The sequence below is a fragment of the Balaenoptera borealis genome, assembly GCF_965194805.1.
Source record: "Balaenoptera borealis genome assembly, chromosome: 15".
In the NCBI taxonomy this organism is placed as follows: Eukaryota; Metazoa; Chordata; class Mammalia; order Artiodactyla; family Balaenopteridae; genus Balaenoptera; species Balaenoptera borealis.
In genome coordinates this window covers 55,438,585-55,454,681 of record NC_138871.1, presented here as the reverse complement: position 1 = coordinate 55,454,681, position 16,097 = coordinate 55,438,585, and the positions used below count along the sequence as shown (strand labels likewise).

The following is a 16,097-nucleotide window of genomic DNA, read 5'->3' as shown; positions in this document are numbered from 1 at the left end:
ATGTATTTTATATGTCATGAATCTGACTAAAAGAAAAAAATAATAAGAGTAAAAATGTGTTAATGTAAATTTGGGTTTATGGGTATTTGCTATAATATTCTTTCAGATCTGTTTTGTATTTAATAATTTTCATTTTAACATATTTCCAAAGATATGAACTTGAGATAAAATTCACAAGAGAAGAATAGTCCAAATTTTATACCGAGTTACTTTTCACATGTGCTCCTCTATGTAACCTGCTTAGGGTAAGTAACACCAGGGATTTACTATTTATGTATTTATTTAGTAGTTATCTGTATATATGAATGTATTTTTTATTTGAGTAATTACTTAATGGTTTTCTTGAGCAGCTGCTGGGCTGATGGGGTTGGATGATCAGGAAGCTTTGCTAAGTAATCTATTTAAATGGACTGAATTATATGATGTTGATGGATATAAATTGATCAAGTCCACTTTATTATATAATCCCATCTGCTACCCTCTCCCAACAATCAGGAAGACTTACTAATAAAACATAACGTTAAAATTTTGTAAGTAATTAAAATTTTTATTGAAATCCAGCTATAGAAGATGCCCATAGTTGATTTCCTCAAGAGCCACGGTTTTGTAACCTTTTAGAACTCTCGTTTGCACGGCATCCTCACTAATGCAGCATTCCCCAAACCAAAAACAATTTCATTTACTACGTATAAGGAGTAGAGTGCCTCCATTTTAATTATGACTTTCATTTTGGTGTTTCCTCAAGCTTAGGAAAGTAGAATTCTACTTTTTAAAGCAAGACTATTGCCTTTCTGGTACAAAGGTATATAGGCTTAGGGTTGCATCCTTAGAGGCTTTTGGAGTGATAACTTTTTAAATTTATTTTATTTTTTTATTTTTGGCTTCATTGGGTCTTTGTTGCTGCACGCAGGCTTCCTCTAGTTGTGGCGAGCGGGGGCTACTCCTTGTTGCAGTGCGCGGGCTTCTCATTGCGGTGGCTTCTCTTGTTGCAGAGCACGGGCTCTAGGAGTGCGGGCTTCAGTAGTTGTGGCACGCATGCTCAGTAGTTGTGGCGCAGTCTCTAGAGCTCAGTAGTTGTGGCTCACGGGCTTAGTTGCTCCGTGGCATGTGGGATCTTCCCAGACCAGGGCTCGAACCTGTGTCCCCTGCATTGGCAGGCGGATACTTAACCACTGTGCCACCAGGGAAGTCCAGAATGATAACTTTTTAAAAATAATAATCCCTTAACATATTTAGTTATTGCTCTTTATTCTGTAGGTCCAGGTTGACAAACTTTGTCTGTAAAGGGCCAGAGAGTAAATATTTTAGGCTTTGAGGACCAAATGGTCTCTGTCTCTCAACTCTTCTATTGTGGCAAGCAGCCACAGATATAAACAAGCACAAGTGGATGTATTCAAATAAAACTTCATTTACAGAAACATGTATTGGACTGGATTTGACCTGGGACAAAGTTAGCTGACCCTGGTTGGAAATTATAAACACCCCCCAAAGCAAATCCACTACTTGTTGTGACAAAGGGTTCGTAGACTCAAATAACATAGGTACTTCTATGAAGAGAACTAATAATGGTAACGATGGGGTTCAGGACATGTTACCCCAAAATATGGCACCTTGGCATATTGAACATTTTAAGCTGAAGGAATTTGAGAAATGGCACATGCAGGAAGGATGTTCTAACCTTCCCTGAAGCAGGTCATAAAACCCTCTCGTGAGAGATTTATGCCCTCCCCATAACAGGAGGAAAGGAGCATCTTTATCTCTGAAGACGAAGGGACACAGAGAGGACTCTGAATAAATATTAGCTTTGCTAAGTTTCTCCAGTTTCCTGCACTTACCTCATACCCTTTGTCCTATTATATCTTTCCACTCTTCAGCAAACTTAGCATAAAAACCCGTTTCTTTGGGTTCTCATTCCCTTATGAAGGCTCTCGTGATAAAACTTACATTATATGAATTTGTATGCTTTTTTCTTGTTAATATGTCTTTTGTTATAGGGGTCTCAGTCGAGAACTTAAAAGGGTAGAGGAGAAAGATATTTTTCCTCCCCTACAATACTAAAGTGTTCATTAGGAAGACTCCATATCAGAAAATCAGGGTATGCATATTCTGTGACTCTGTGTGATTAACTGTGTACAAAAATCTCTCATTCCTAGAAAATATGAAGATATTTGTCCAAGATAGCTTACAAAATATTTCATGTATTCGATTATGACTTTGTTTGGTAAAGTTTGCCTTGTTACAAGGTAAATTTCAGAGAGTAGGTTTTACTTCTATTTTGTTTCCCCTTCTATAAGATTATACTTTTTTATATTTAGCAAGTAACCACAGATGACTACTACTCTTGTTAAAATAGTCCAACAAATCAAATTCACTTCTGTTGAAGATTTAGTTCCACAATTTTTCATTCTTGGTTATAAGGAGTAGATAAGGACATGACTAACATCAGTGACTAGAACCTATACAACTTGTGGTGCTCCCTATTCTGAGATCATTTCCCCCGATTTAAAGCTGAGTTACTAATTAAGGATTAACAAATGATCAATTATAATTCAAGTAAAAGTACTATCATTAAGTAGAACTTGGAAGAACTGAGTCCTTGTCCTCATGGTCTTATTCAAATTAAACAAATATATTTTTAAAGTGGAAATAGAGGAAATAGAAGCAAGAAGTATATGATGGTAGATATTATGATCTGCCGCTTCTTGTCAGTTTTTACTATGAAAGAGAACTAATATTTATTAGTTTTAGTACTAATATTTTAGAACTAATATTTATTAAAACTAATATTTATTTCTTATTTAGTGAGAGAACTTTCCAGTTGCCTCTTGGGATAACTGAGGATGGAGGAATTACCTTTAAGCAGATCATTCTTGTTTTGTGAAGAATAATTTAAGAGGTTCCCTTTAGTTCTGTAAATGTAGTGAGTAGACCCCATTGTCCTGATACTTAATACTTGATAGTAATTGTTATTATTATAATTATAATGTTAACAGTAGCAACTTTTATCAACGACATAGGCCTTGCTCTGCAAAGGTCTTTGCTGGGGAGGAACCTAACCAACCTTTACAGGAGGAGCCTATTGCCACTGGTAGGTAATTTGTATATGCTATTAAATTAAATTTAAATCGTTTAAATTTAATTAAAATTTAAAATTTATGTGTATTTTATTTAATCTTCATAACAACACTATGAAGTAAGTGTAGCCGATGAAAAAGCTGAGATCCATCTAAAGAGGCTGAATGAATTACCCACGACCGCAAAACTTAGAACTGGCTGATCTGGGATTCAAACCCATGTCTATTTGGCCCCAGACTTTCCCATTTCACCATGCTAGTGAAGGTAAGTTACCATGAAATTGTAACTCCACCCACAAGAAGAGAGGAGAGCACTTTACTGAATTTATTGATGAGTTCTAGTAGTTTTTTTGTGGCATCTTTAGGATTTTCTGTGTCATGTGCAATGACCATTTTACTTCTCCCCTTCCAATTTGGATTCCTTTTATTTCTTTTTCTTATCTGATTGCTATGGCTAGGACTTCCAATACTATGTTGAATAAAAAGTGGCAAGAGTGGGCATCCTTGTCTTGTTCCTGATCTTAGAGCAAATGCTTTCAGTTTTTCACTGTTGAGTATGATGTTCACTATGAGCTTGTCATATATGGTCTTTATTATTATTATTTTTTTTTAAATTTATTTTATTTTATTTTTTATTTTTTTTTGGCTGTGTTGGGTCTTCATTGCTGCGCGCGGGCCTTCTCTAGTTGCGGCGAGCGGGAGCTACTCTTCGTTGCGGTGCGCAGGCTTCTCATTGCGGTGGCTTCTCCTATTGTGGAGCATGGGCTCTAGGGTGCGCGGGCTTCAGTAGTTGTGGCACGTGGGCTCAGTAGTTGTGGCTCGCGGGCTCTAGAGCGCAGGCTCAGTAGTTGTGGCGCACGGGCTTAGCCGCTCTGCGGCATGTGGGATCTTCCTGGACCAGGGCTCGAACCCGTGCCCCCTGCGTTGGCAGGCGGATTCGAAACCACTGTGACACCAGGGAAGGCCATATATGGTCTTCATTATGTTGAGGTACATTTCCTCTATACCCACTTTGTTGAGAGTTTTTATCATAAATGGATCTTGAGTTTTTTCAAAAACTTTTTCTGTACCTATTGAGATGATCATATGATTTTTATTCTTCATTTTGTTAATGTGATGTATCGTTTGATTTGTGAATACTGAACCATTTTTGCATCCTTGGAATAAATCCCACTTGATCATGTTGTATGATCTTTTTAATATACTATTGAATTCATTTTGATGAGGATTTTTACATCTACATTCACCAGTGATATTAGCCTGTAATTTGTGTTTGTGTGTGATATCTTTACCTTGTTTTGGTATCAGGATGATGCTGGCCTCATAGAATGACTTCAGAAGCATTCCTTCCTCTGCTTTGGAATAGTTTGAGAAAAATAGGTGTTAACTCTTTTCTAAATGTTTGGTAGTATATTCCTCTGTTGCCTCATTTTGCCTAATTCACTGTTTTTATTTCTATGTATTTGGTAGGTTGGTTACATTTTCCAGTCTTGGAGAAGTGGCCTTATGTAGGAAACATCCTGTGGGGCTCAGCACACTCCCTTGTGGTCACCAGAGCTATATGCTCTAGGAGTTCCCTCTATGTGAGCTGCTTCAGTCCTTCTGTTGTGTTAGAGGGTACTGTGGGTGTGCTGGTAGGTGTGGTTGGCCTCTGGTCTGGTTGGTTGTCAGGCCCTGCCTAGTGCAGAGGCTGCCAGGCTCTGGTGGGCAGGATTGGGTCCTGGCATGACTGGCTGCATGGCCAAGGGAGTCCTGGTCTTGGTGCCATCCCACTGGTGGAGCAGGGCCATGTCACAAGGCAGCTGGCTACAGAGCTCGTGGGAGGGATGGGGGTGCTGGGGCTAGTGCTGGCTCACTGGTTGGCAAGCTGGGTCCCAGGTTGGCTGGCTGCAGGGTCGGGGGTCCTAGAGCTAGTGTCAGCCTGCTGGTGGGTGAGGCTGGTTCCTGTCAATGCTGGCTGTGGGATCCATGGTGTCCTGGAGCTGGTATTGGCCTGCTGGGTAGGTGGGCCAGGTCTTGACATGGCTGGCTATGGGGCCACTGTGGCCCCAGGGCTCATGTCACCCCGCTGGTGGGTGAGGCTGGTCCCAGAGCTAGTGCTGGCCCACTGGTGAGTGGGGACAGGTCCTGGGCCCTCTGGAGGGCAAGGCCAGGTCTCAGGGAGACTGCAGATTCAGGGGGCTCTCAGCAGCCAACTTGCTGGTGGGTATGGCTGTGTCGCCACCCAGCTAGATGCCTGGCCTGGGGTGTCCCAGTACTAGTGCCAAATGGCTGGTGGGCGAGACCAGGTCCCAGCGCTAATCAGCTAGAGGGAAGATTCCAAAATGGCACTTGCCAGTACAGTGTCCTCATGTTGGGATGAGATCCCAGAAATGGCTGCTGCCAGCATCTATGTCCCCAGGATGAGTCCCAGTTGTCTCCTGCCTCTCCAGGAGGCTCTCCAAGATCCACAAGTGGGTCCAACCCAGGCTCCTTTCAAATTACTACTTCTGCCCTGAGTCCTTGAGCATGTGAGGTTTCGTGTGTGCCCTTTAAGAGTGGAGACTCTATTTCCCACAGCCCTCTGGCTCTCCCAAAAGTAATCCCTGCTGGCCATCAAAACCAAACATTCTGGGGGCTCGTCTTCCTGGTGCAGGACCCCCAGGCTGGGGAGCCGAATGTGGGACTCAGACCCCTTGCTCCTTGGAGAGAACCTGTACAATTGTAATTATCCTCCCGTTTATGGGTTCCCTACCCTGGGGTATGGGTCTTGACTACATCGCGTCTCTGCCTCTCCTACCTGTCTCATTGTGGTTCTTTCTTTATATCTTTAGTTGTAGATCTTTTCTGCTATTCTTTGTGTTGTTCTCAGCCATAGTTGCTCTGCAAATAGTTGTGACTTTGGTGTGCCAAATTTACGTGGGAGGAGATGAGCTCAGGGTCTTTCTACTCCACCATCTTGGCCTGAATCCTAGATTATTTGTTAATATCTTTATTGAGCAAAATAAAATGCTGGTACCATATTTTGATTTCCAATTTTTTTTTTTTTTTTGAGTTTTCCTTGCCTATAAAATCCCAAAGTTTGGGCATCATTGTTCTAATTACACACAGACTAGCTGATGGAATATTTATTGTTTAGGACACAGATTATTTTTTTCAGGACTTCCCTGGTGGCACAGGGGTTAAGAATCTGCCTGCCAAGGCAGGGGACACGGGTTCGAGCCGTGGTCTGGGAAGATCCCACATGCTGCAGAGCAACTAAGCCCGTGCGCCACAACTACTGAGCCTGAGCTCTAGAGCCCGTGAGCCACAACTACTGAGCCCACGTGCCGCAACTACTGAAGCCCGCGTGCTTAGAGCCCAAGCTCTGAAACAAGAGAAGCCACTCCAATGAGAAGCCCGCACACCAAAACGAAAAGAAACCCCTGCTTGCCACAACTAGAGAAAACCCACACATGGCTATGAAGACCCAACAACAAAGACCCAACGCAGCCAAAAATAAATAAATTTATTAAAAAAAAATTTTTTTTTTTTCAGTTTAAATTACTCTGGTCTATAGATAAAGCCTGGTGTAGAGAGAAAGCTGAAACTTCAGAAAAAGCAAAGACAAAGTATTATTTAGTCACACAGGGGGTACTTTAAAGAGATTAAGGGTGTGTGGTATAGATCTTCTCAGACATGGATTTGAAGAAATTGCCCACATATGAAATTTGGGAAATTTTACATATTAATACAGATTTCCAGCTTCTCTATGAAAAGTAGATCTGTCAATCTTAGTTCTTCATTGTTGTTGGAGCTAAGTGGCTGCTGTCCCTCAGGCGGGGCATTAGTCTCCTGATTTGCCACCATCCCCCATCCCTACCACTTTATTTTAGTTATTTATTTTTTTAATTGAAGTATAGTTGATTTACAATGTTGTGTTAATTACTGCTGTACAGCAAAGTGATTCAGTTCCACACATATATACACATTCTTTTTTAAATATTCTTTTCCATTATGGTTAATCATAGGGTATTGACTGTAGTTCTCTGTGCTAGACAGTAGCATCCCCACCACTTTCCATTGTGTCCCACCCTGCCTGCTTCACTCATTTATATGCACCATTGCAACCTCATGCAAGTGTGATCCAGGCACCCCACCACTGGCATCACCTGGGAGGTGGTTAGAAATGCAGACTCTCAGGCTTCACCCAAAATCTATTGAATCAGAATCTGCATTTTCACAAGATCTCTAGGCGATTTGTATGCAGATTAAAGTTTGAGAAGCTTTGCTGGAGTTGATCTCCAAAGTCCTTCCCTCAACAAAATTCTGAATGTTGACCATGGGCCAAACCTTGGACTATTCACTTTGGTAAGAAGTAAAACTCTCAGTCGTTTAGGGTGGGAAAATGCAAAAAAGTCATATATTAAAGTAACTGTCATTATAAGGATGGATATACAAGTGAATAACACAGACAGGAATTCTGGGAAGGCTAGATCAGTGTCCACTGGAGTGATATTGGTGGTAGGGGAAAGGCGGATGGAGCAGGGCCTATAAGAGAGGCAGGAACAAATGTCCTGAACTAGGTCTTCCTAGTCTCCAGTGAGGGGACAGTGAGCAGAGGGCCTGATTTGGAGAAAGTAAGAGAGAAATAAGACTAAAAATGTAGTATGTGTGTAGATTGTAGCTTAGACTTCTCGGCTAAGATATTTGGAGTTTGTTTTCTTTATAATGAGAAACCACTGACAGCTTTCAAGTTGCAGTATGAGTGTTGAGAGAAGATTAATGGTCTGACAGATTGTGCAGTGTAAGTGGGCTTCATTTTAAAGAGCTGCATTCATGGACTTCCCTGGTGACGCAGTGGTTAAGAATCCGCCTGCCACTGCAGGGGACACAGGTTCGAGCCCTGGTCCGGGAAGATCCCACATGCCATGGAGCAACTAAGCTCGTGCGCCACAACTACTGAGGCTGCTCTCTAGAGCCCGCGAGCCACAACTACTGAGTCCGCGCACCTAGAGCCCGTGCTCTGCAACGAAGAGAAGCCACCGCAATGAGAAGCCCGCACACTGCAACGAAGAGTAGCCCCCGCTTGCCGCAACTAGAGAAAGCCCGCATGCAGCAATGAAGACCCAACACAGCCAAAAATAACTAGCTAAATAAATAAATTTATGAAAAATAAAAAAAAATAGAGATGCATTCACAATGGTTTTATGTGCATGGCTCAATGTGGGTAAAGCAATTTCCCAAAAGTATGACATGTTTAGTGTTTTTTCTACGTATATTGACACTTGTTCCTCTGATGTATGTTCTCAAAGACCCTGACCCAGCACCCAAACCATTTTGAACATTTCCGGGCTTTGAGTCAGGCCTTGCTGGGAGACCGTCCATTAAAGGCCAGGGGATCATAAAGCCTCCCCCAGGAATACTGGGTCGGCCTGGGAATTGAGGACTTCACTCAACAGCCAAGAACCACATTTCTGCAGCTGTAGATTGCAGAGAATAATGTTTGTGTCCCAATGAAGTTCTAGCATGCAGTGTTCTCAGATGACTGTAGCATTTTAAAAATAACATGTGATTCATGCTCTTTGAATTTTCAGTGAGACTATTCGTGACAGTACAATGTCTATCAATGCTAATAATTACAAGTTTTCCAGAACAACTCAGTGTATCTGAATTTGACATATTTGTCACGGGATAGGTAACTTAGCATTTAGCTGTTGGGTGTTCTTTTTCAATAGAACTTTGTTGAAGACCAGATATTATGTGTTACTGTTTCTTTTGTGATTCTGGACTGTTTTGGAGAACAAAGTCTTTAAGCAGTAAAGAATTGAGACACCCCAAGGTTAAAACCCTCTATAAATCAGCCTATTACACTGTGGATTCAATTACATTGTTGTCCAATGATGTCACAGAAGGACCTAATTACGCTTTTTTGTTTGTGTGTGTTGGTTTTTTTTGTAATGTATGGAGGACAGGCCACCAGGAAGGCACAGTGTTTAGGTGTTACTATTAATAACAGTGGCTCTGGGTTGACAATAGCCACAGAAATCCCCATGCTGTGATTACCACAAACTTGGGTCTGAGATACACAGAAACACTTGCCTCTCATCAGGCTGAAGCATCCAGCTCAGGGCTGCACCTGGTGCTGTAAGTACCTGTTGGAAATACAAATCAAAACACTGTTACAGGGACTTCCCTGGTGGCGCAGTGGTTAAGAATCCGCCTGCCAACGCAGGGAACACGGGTTCAATCCCTGGTCTGGGAAGATCCCACATGCCGCAGAGCAACTAAGCCCGTGTGCCACAACTACTGAGCCTGCTCTCTAGAGCCCACGAGCCCCAACTACTGAGCCCATGTGCCACAACTACTGAAGCCCGTGTGCCTAGAGCCCATGCCCTGCAACGAGAGAAGCCACTGCAATGAGAAGCCTGTGCACCACAATGAAGTATAGCCCCTGCTTGCCGCAACTAGAGGAAGCCTGCGTGCAGCAACGAAGACGCAACGCAGCCATAAATAAACAAACAAACAAACAAACAAAACAAAACACTGTTACAACTCAACAGCAAATAATCAAATAACCTGATTTTTAAAATGAGCAAAGGACTTGAATAGACATTTCTCCAAAGATGATATGCAAATGGCTAACAAGCACATAAAAGATGCTCAATGTCACTCATCATCAGGGAAATGCAAATCAAAACCACAGTGATGTACAGCTTCACACTCATGAGGATGGCCACTTTCAAAAACCAAACCAAAACAAAACAAAACAATGAGTGGGGACTTCCCTGGTGGCGCAGTGGTTAAGCATCTGCCTGCCAATGCAGGGGACATGGGTTCGAGCCCTCGTCTGGGAAGATCCCACATGCTGTGGAGCAACTAAGCCCGTGTGCCACAACTACTGAGCCTGCGCTCTAGAGCCCACAAGCCACAACTACTGAAGCCTGCGTGCCTACAGCCCATGCTCCATAACAAGAGAAGCCACCACAATAAGAAGCCTTTGCACCGCAACAAAGAGTAGCCCCCGCTCACCGCAACTAGAGAAAGCCTGCGTGCAGCAACGAAGACCCAATGCAGCCAACAATAAAAAAATAAAATAAATAAATTTATTTTAAAAAAAAGTATTGTGAAGGTACATGATAGATTAATTGCATTAAAAGCCCAGTTAATGGCTTCCCTGTATGTCCTTTGCCCTGTAACTTCTCACATGGACTCTGGCCTTGGTACATCAAGTACAGTCAAAAAGATGCTATGTGACTTCTGAGGCTAGGTCACAAAAAGGATACAGTTTCCGCCTTGCTTTCTCTCTTCATCTGGGACACTCACATTTGGGACCATGCCAGAATGCTATGAGGAAGCCCAAAGTAGCCAATGTGGAGAGACAGCACGGAGAGACCCATGGGGAGAGAACTGAGACCCCCTAGCTGACCCCCTAGCCAGCATCAACTTCACCAGAAAGATAATGGATGGCAAAAAACACAGAAAAGATACTCAACATCATTATTCAAAAGGGATGTGCAAATTAAAACTGCAATGAAATACCACTACTTACATACTAGAATCACGAAAATTAAACAGACTGAACATAGCAAGTGCTGGCAAGGATGTGAAAGAACTAGAACCTCAGACGCTGCTGAATGTAATGTAAGATGGTGCAAGCACTTTCTGAAATAGTTTGGCAGTTTCTTACAAGGTTAAACATACACAATGTACACCTTCCATATGATCCAGCCATCTGCTCCTAGGTGTTTACCCAAGAGAAAAGAAAACTATATCATTACAAAAATTTGTACATGATTGTTCACAGCAGTTTTATTTATAACAGTACAAAACTGGAAAAAAAAATACACGTTCAGTTATCAACAATGGTGTATATTCATAGAGTGGAATACTACTCCATGATAGGAATTAACTAAACACTGGGATACCACTATACCCATATTAGAATGGCTTATATCCAAAACACCGACAACTCTTAAACATTAGCAAGGATGTGGAGCAACAAGGAACTCTCATTCATTGCTGGTGGGAATGCAAAATGGTACAGCCTTCCAAAACAGAAGACAGTCTGGCAGTGTCTTGCAAAGCAAAATGGAGTCTTACCACAAAATCCAGCCATTGCACTCCTTGGTATTTACCAAAAGGAGTTGAATACTTACATCCACACAAAAACCTGCACATGATGATTTACAGTAGCCTTATAATTGCCAAAACTTGGAAGCAACTAAGATGTCTTTTTTTTTTTTTAATTTATTTATTTATTTATTTATTTATTTATTTATTTATGGCTGCATTGGGTCTTCGTTGCTGTGTGCGGGCTTTCTCTAGTTGAGGCGAGTGGGGGCTATTCTTCATTGTGGTGCACGGGCTTCTCATTGCGGTGGCTTCTCTTGTTGCGGAGAACGGGCTCTAAGCGCACAGGCTTCAGTAGTTGTGGCACATGGGCTCAGTAGTTGTGGCTTGTGGGCTCTAGAGCGCAGGCTCAGTAGTTGTGGCGCATGGGCTTAGTTGCTCTGCGGCATGTGGGAACTTCCCGGACCAGGGATCGAACCTGTGTCCCCTGCATTGGCAGGTGGATTCTTAACCACTGTGCCATCAGGGAAGTCCTCGGCATTGACTTTTAAAGGGAGAGCTGATGAGATCTGCTGGAGGGCTTGGGAGGATGACATAGACGGCTTGACAAAGGTCTGGGACCCCTCATGCTCCTCTGTAGGCAAAGGTTTTCCGCAGTAGGGGCAGAATTTGAAAGTTGCTTCAACACCTTTGCCACAGTCTGGACAGGAGATCACGCTTTATGGGGTCACGGTCTGGCCCTCAGACTCACTGGGCTGGAAACTCCATCTTAACTGTGTCCTCTAGATTTGGTGAGTGGAGTGGGGAGGCACATATTTGCAGCCAGACTCTCGGACCCTCCAGGGGAACTGGGACTCACCTTCTCAGTTGCCCTGCGAAAACTTCCGCTTGGGCGGAAGGCACTGCGTGCACATCCCTAAGATGTCTTTTAGTAGGTAAATGGATAAACTCTGGTACATCCAGACAATGGAATATTATTTGGCACTGAAAAGACCTATTAAGCCACAAAAAGACATAAGGGAAACTTAAATGCATATTACTAAATGAAAGAAGCCAGTCTGAAAAGGCTTATACTGTATTATTCCAAATATATGACATTCTGGAAAAGGCAAAGCTATAGAGACAGTAAAAAGATCAGTGGTTGCCAGGGGTTCAGGGGGATGGAGGGATGAATATGTGAAGCACAGGGTATTTTCGAGAAAGTGAAACAATTCCATTATGAAACTCTAAAGGTGGATACATGACTGTGCATTTGTCAAAACCCTTAGAACTGTACAAGGCAAAGAGTGAACCTTAATGTAAACCAGGGACTATAGTTAATAATGTATCAACATTGGTTCATCAGTTGTACATCAAATGTACCACGCTAATGCAAGATGCTAATAATAAGGGAAACTGCAGACGTAGAAGAGAAGAGGGGGGTATATGGAAACTCTCTGTAGTTTCTGTTCAATTTTTCTGTAAAACTACAGCTTCCTCTAAAAAAAAGTGTTAGTTAATAAAAATGAATGAAATATTGATACACACAAGATGGATAAATGTCCAAATAATTATGCTGAGTAAAAGAAACCAGACAAAAATTACATACTGTATGGATGATTCCGTTTATATAAAAATCCAGAAAATGCAAACTAATCTATAGTGATAGAAAGCAGATCAGTGGTTGCCTAGGGACAGGCATAGGCTGTGGCGCGTGAGGGTGAGGTGCAGGGAGGGGTAGGAGGGAGGGACTACGAAGGGGCAAGAGGACACTTTTGCAGGTGATGGACATGTTCACTATTTTGATTGTGGTGATGGTTTCATGGGTATATACACGTGTTAGAACATCAAATCGTATACTTTAGAGTGCAGTTTATTGTATGTCAATTATCCCTCAATCAGTCTGTTTTTTAAAGGTCAAAGCCAAAAAGTAACCCAGCCATTTACTAATTTTCATGACTCTATAGTTGTTCATAGGCCAGTTTGAACACTGATCCCGGCTGGGCTCACTCAAGCGTCTGTGGGCAAATGGCTGGCTGCCTGGGGACTGGCTAATCTAGAGGACCCTCGATGGGAAGGTTCCAGAGTCCTTCCCATATCTCCCACATCCTGCAGCAGACCAGCCTGGGCCTAATCTCCCGGTGATGGCAGTGGTCTAGAAGAGGAGCACTTTTTAAAGCCTCTTTTTGTGTCAAGTTTCTTTTTGTGCCATTGGCCAAAGCAAGCCATACGTCTAAGTCCAGACTCCGTGTGTCAAGGGACTAAGGAATGATGGGGCAAAAGGCCATTAAGGGATACAGGGATGCCATTAATTAGCTACTAATACAATTAATCTATCATGTACCTTAATGTTTTAATTTGTATTTCTTTAATTCCATCAGAAAGGTACTTTTATTCAGTAACTTTTATGTGATGTTAATTTCTTATATATAACTTGCAATCCTTTTTAATCTCTTATTGAATGTAATTTAGCTATTGATTTTAAATATTTGCATTCATTCTTTATATGTAGAAATAGTAAGGTTTTGTCCTGACATCTGTCACATTTTCAAGTTCTGTTAACATTTCTTTTGCTATTTGTTTTGTTATACTTTGTTATAAAAATGTTTTAAAATAGTTTAACTTCCAGCAAAAACATGTTTAGATATTTTCCTTTGATTTCAATGGTTATATAAATTGAACTTCCTTCTCTAGCTGGGACAAATCTATTTTAGTGTTTCCTTCTACTTAAAACTGTTTTACAGCTGAGGTAACAGAGGCTCAGAGAAAATTTTGTCCAAGATCAAACAGAGAGCAAGTAGTGGAGGCAAGCTTGAATCTCACTCCCTCTGACTTAAAATTTCACTCATGAAACTGTATCAAGGTAAGAACATTTGGCTAAGTGATAAAAATCTACATTTTTGTGCAGAATGTACTTTCCACTTTTCTCTTTTACCCCCTCCCCCCTCCACCTCTTCCTTCTCCTCCCCCTCCTCCCCCCTTTTTTCATCCCCCCCTTTTTCTTCAGCATAGGGTTAGATCTATCTATCTTTAAGTAACTACTTTTATTCATTTAATAATCTACCAGGCACTGAACTGGATGCTGGGAACTTAAAGATGACTATGCAGCAGATCCTACCCTTAAATCACAGAGGCTATAAACAGGTAAATGCAATATGGAAAATCTTTCTATTTTAAATGTTTACTAATCTGACAGGTTATATACTGCAAGTTATTTTGGTGGGTTTGCTGCTGAGTGGAAGTCTTTATGAGTGAATGGCTTTAAAATTCATTTAATGAATCTTAGTACATATATATTTTAAAATACATATATATAATATAAAAATACATTTTTTTCATTGATTACTGCTTTCTATATGTTTGTTTCTGTTTAATTGCAGGATGTTTCTGGGTCCTGTGATAGCCTCCATTGTTCTGTTATCTGTTTTCTAGATAGTTCATTCTTCTTTGCTTTATTATTGTGATTGTGTAACTCACCTGGGATTTGAATTTACTGAGAGAGATTATCTTCATTATCTCTGATTCTTTGTTTTGATTATCAGAGTTAGCTCTTAAAGCTTCCTTAGTGTTCTTGTTCCTTATTCATGTTTAGAAGTTTTAACAGTCAGTGTTTTTGGCTTTCTACAATCAATATTTCCTTCTAAGTCACCTTGAAAGTAAGTAATACTGATACTTTATATTTGCTGGGAATTCTTAACTTTGTGGCTATCTTTTCCAAATTGCCGCCAACTTCCTCTTCTCTCCAGTGTTTCCATACTTGTTCATTGAATCCAAGTTTTCCTTCTGCTTTCTGAAGTTTGCTTTTTTTTTTCTCTCTCTTTAGTTTAAATCTCGAGTATGGGATGTTTATGAATTTTGGATGGCTGATGTTAGGAGGAGTCACCTTAACCTGAACTCTAGCACCTGACTGGAAGTTCTAGGTAGACTCCAAACTCAGGGTTTCCTAACTTACTTTTTTTCTAATGGAAGAGTAATACATATTCATTACAGAAAAATTAGAAAAATCGGAAAAAGTTTAAAGAACAAAATGGGTATCACCCATGACCTTAGAACCCAGAGATAAACACTGTAAACACTTTTTCTAATAGGACTTTACAAATCTACATGAAAAAAATTTTTTTTACAGAATTAGGACAACTACTTTATATCCTGCATTTTCCCCACTCAATGCAATAATGTGGGATTTCTTCCATGTCATTAAAAATCTTTGAAAATATGCTCAATGACTAATATTCTATAACATGGATGTACAATAATTTATTTAGCTAGTCTTGTGTCATTGAACATTTTGGTTGTTTCCAATATTTGTTGTAATAAATAACACTGTAATTAATAAGCCTATTATTCATAAACTTTTGTCCCTGTCCTGAATTATTTCCTTTAGAGTTTTAGAAGTGGAATTGCTGAGTTAAAGGATATGAACATTTTCTGCCCCTCTTTTTATTATGAAAGTCATATATGCTAAGGACAAATAACTCAGGGTAAAGTATAAATCCAAGTATAAGTACAAGAAAAGCGTTCAGTCCAAGGATTCTCATCCTCATTCTCTTATTCTCAGCCTCCAGGCAACCACTAGCTGAAATTCAACATGCATGCACAAATGTGTGTGCTATTTTTTCCCACATGATTCTGATCATATTATACTTCCTCTCCTTATCCAATTGTCCAACATCACTTACTAAATAATCTTTCTTTTCCTCACTGACTTCCTCACTTTTCATATTCTAAATTCACTTCTGTATAGGGAGTAGGGGTCCATTTTTGATGACTCCAATCTGTTCAATTGATCTTTTGACTTATCCTTCTTCAGTAACAACTCTTCATTTTTCTGGAGTTTTTATTTTAAAATCCAGTAGAGCTAGCCCCATTTATTTATTTTTAGCCTCTGAAAATGTTAAAACTCATGATACACATTGCCAGATTACTTTCCAGAATTATTATGTCAATTTACACTGGATCCTTGTCAGTACTATTATCTTTTAGAAATTCTTTGCCAATGTGATTGAAAATGCT

At 40.8% G+C, this 16,097-nt stretch overlaps 2 long non-coding RNA genes across 2 annotated transcripts in view; both read right to left on the bottom strand.

Moving 5' to 3' along the window:
• LOC309612548 overlaps positions 1-16,097 on the bottom strand; it is a 440,985-nt gene that overhangs the window by 8,256 nt on the left and 416,632 nt on the right. The window lies entirely within an intron of this gene.
• LOC309612492 lies at positions 11,265-13,506 on the bottom strand. Its single transcript, XR_014235208.1, has 2 exons — positions 11,926-13,506; positions 11,265-11,885 (listed from the first exon to the last, which is right to left on the bottom strand). It is a non-coding gene; the product is annotated as an uncharacterized lncRNA (long non-coding RNA).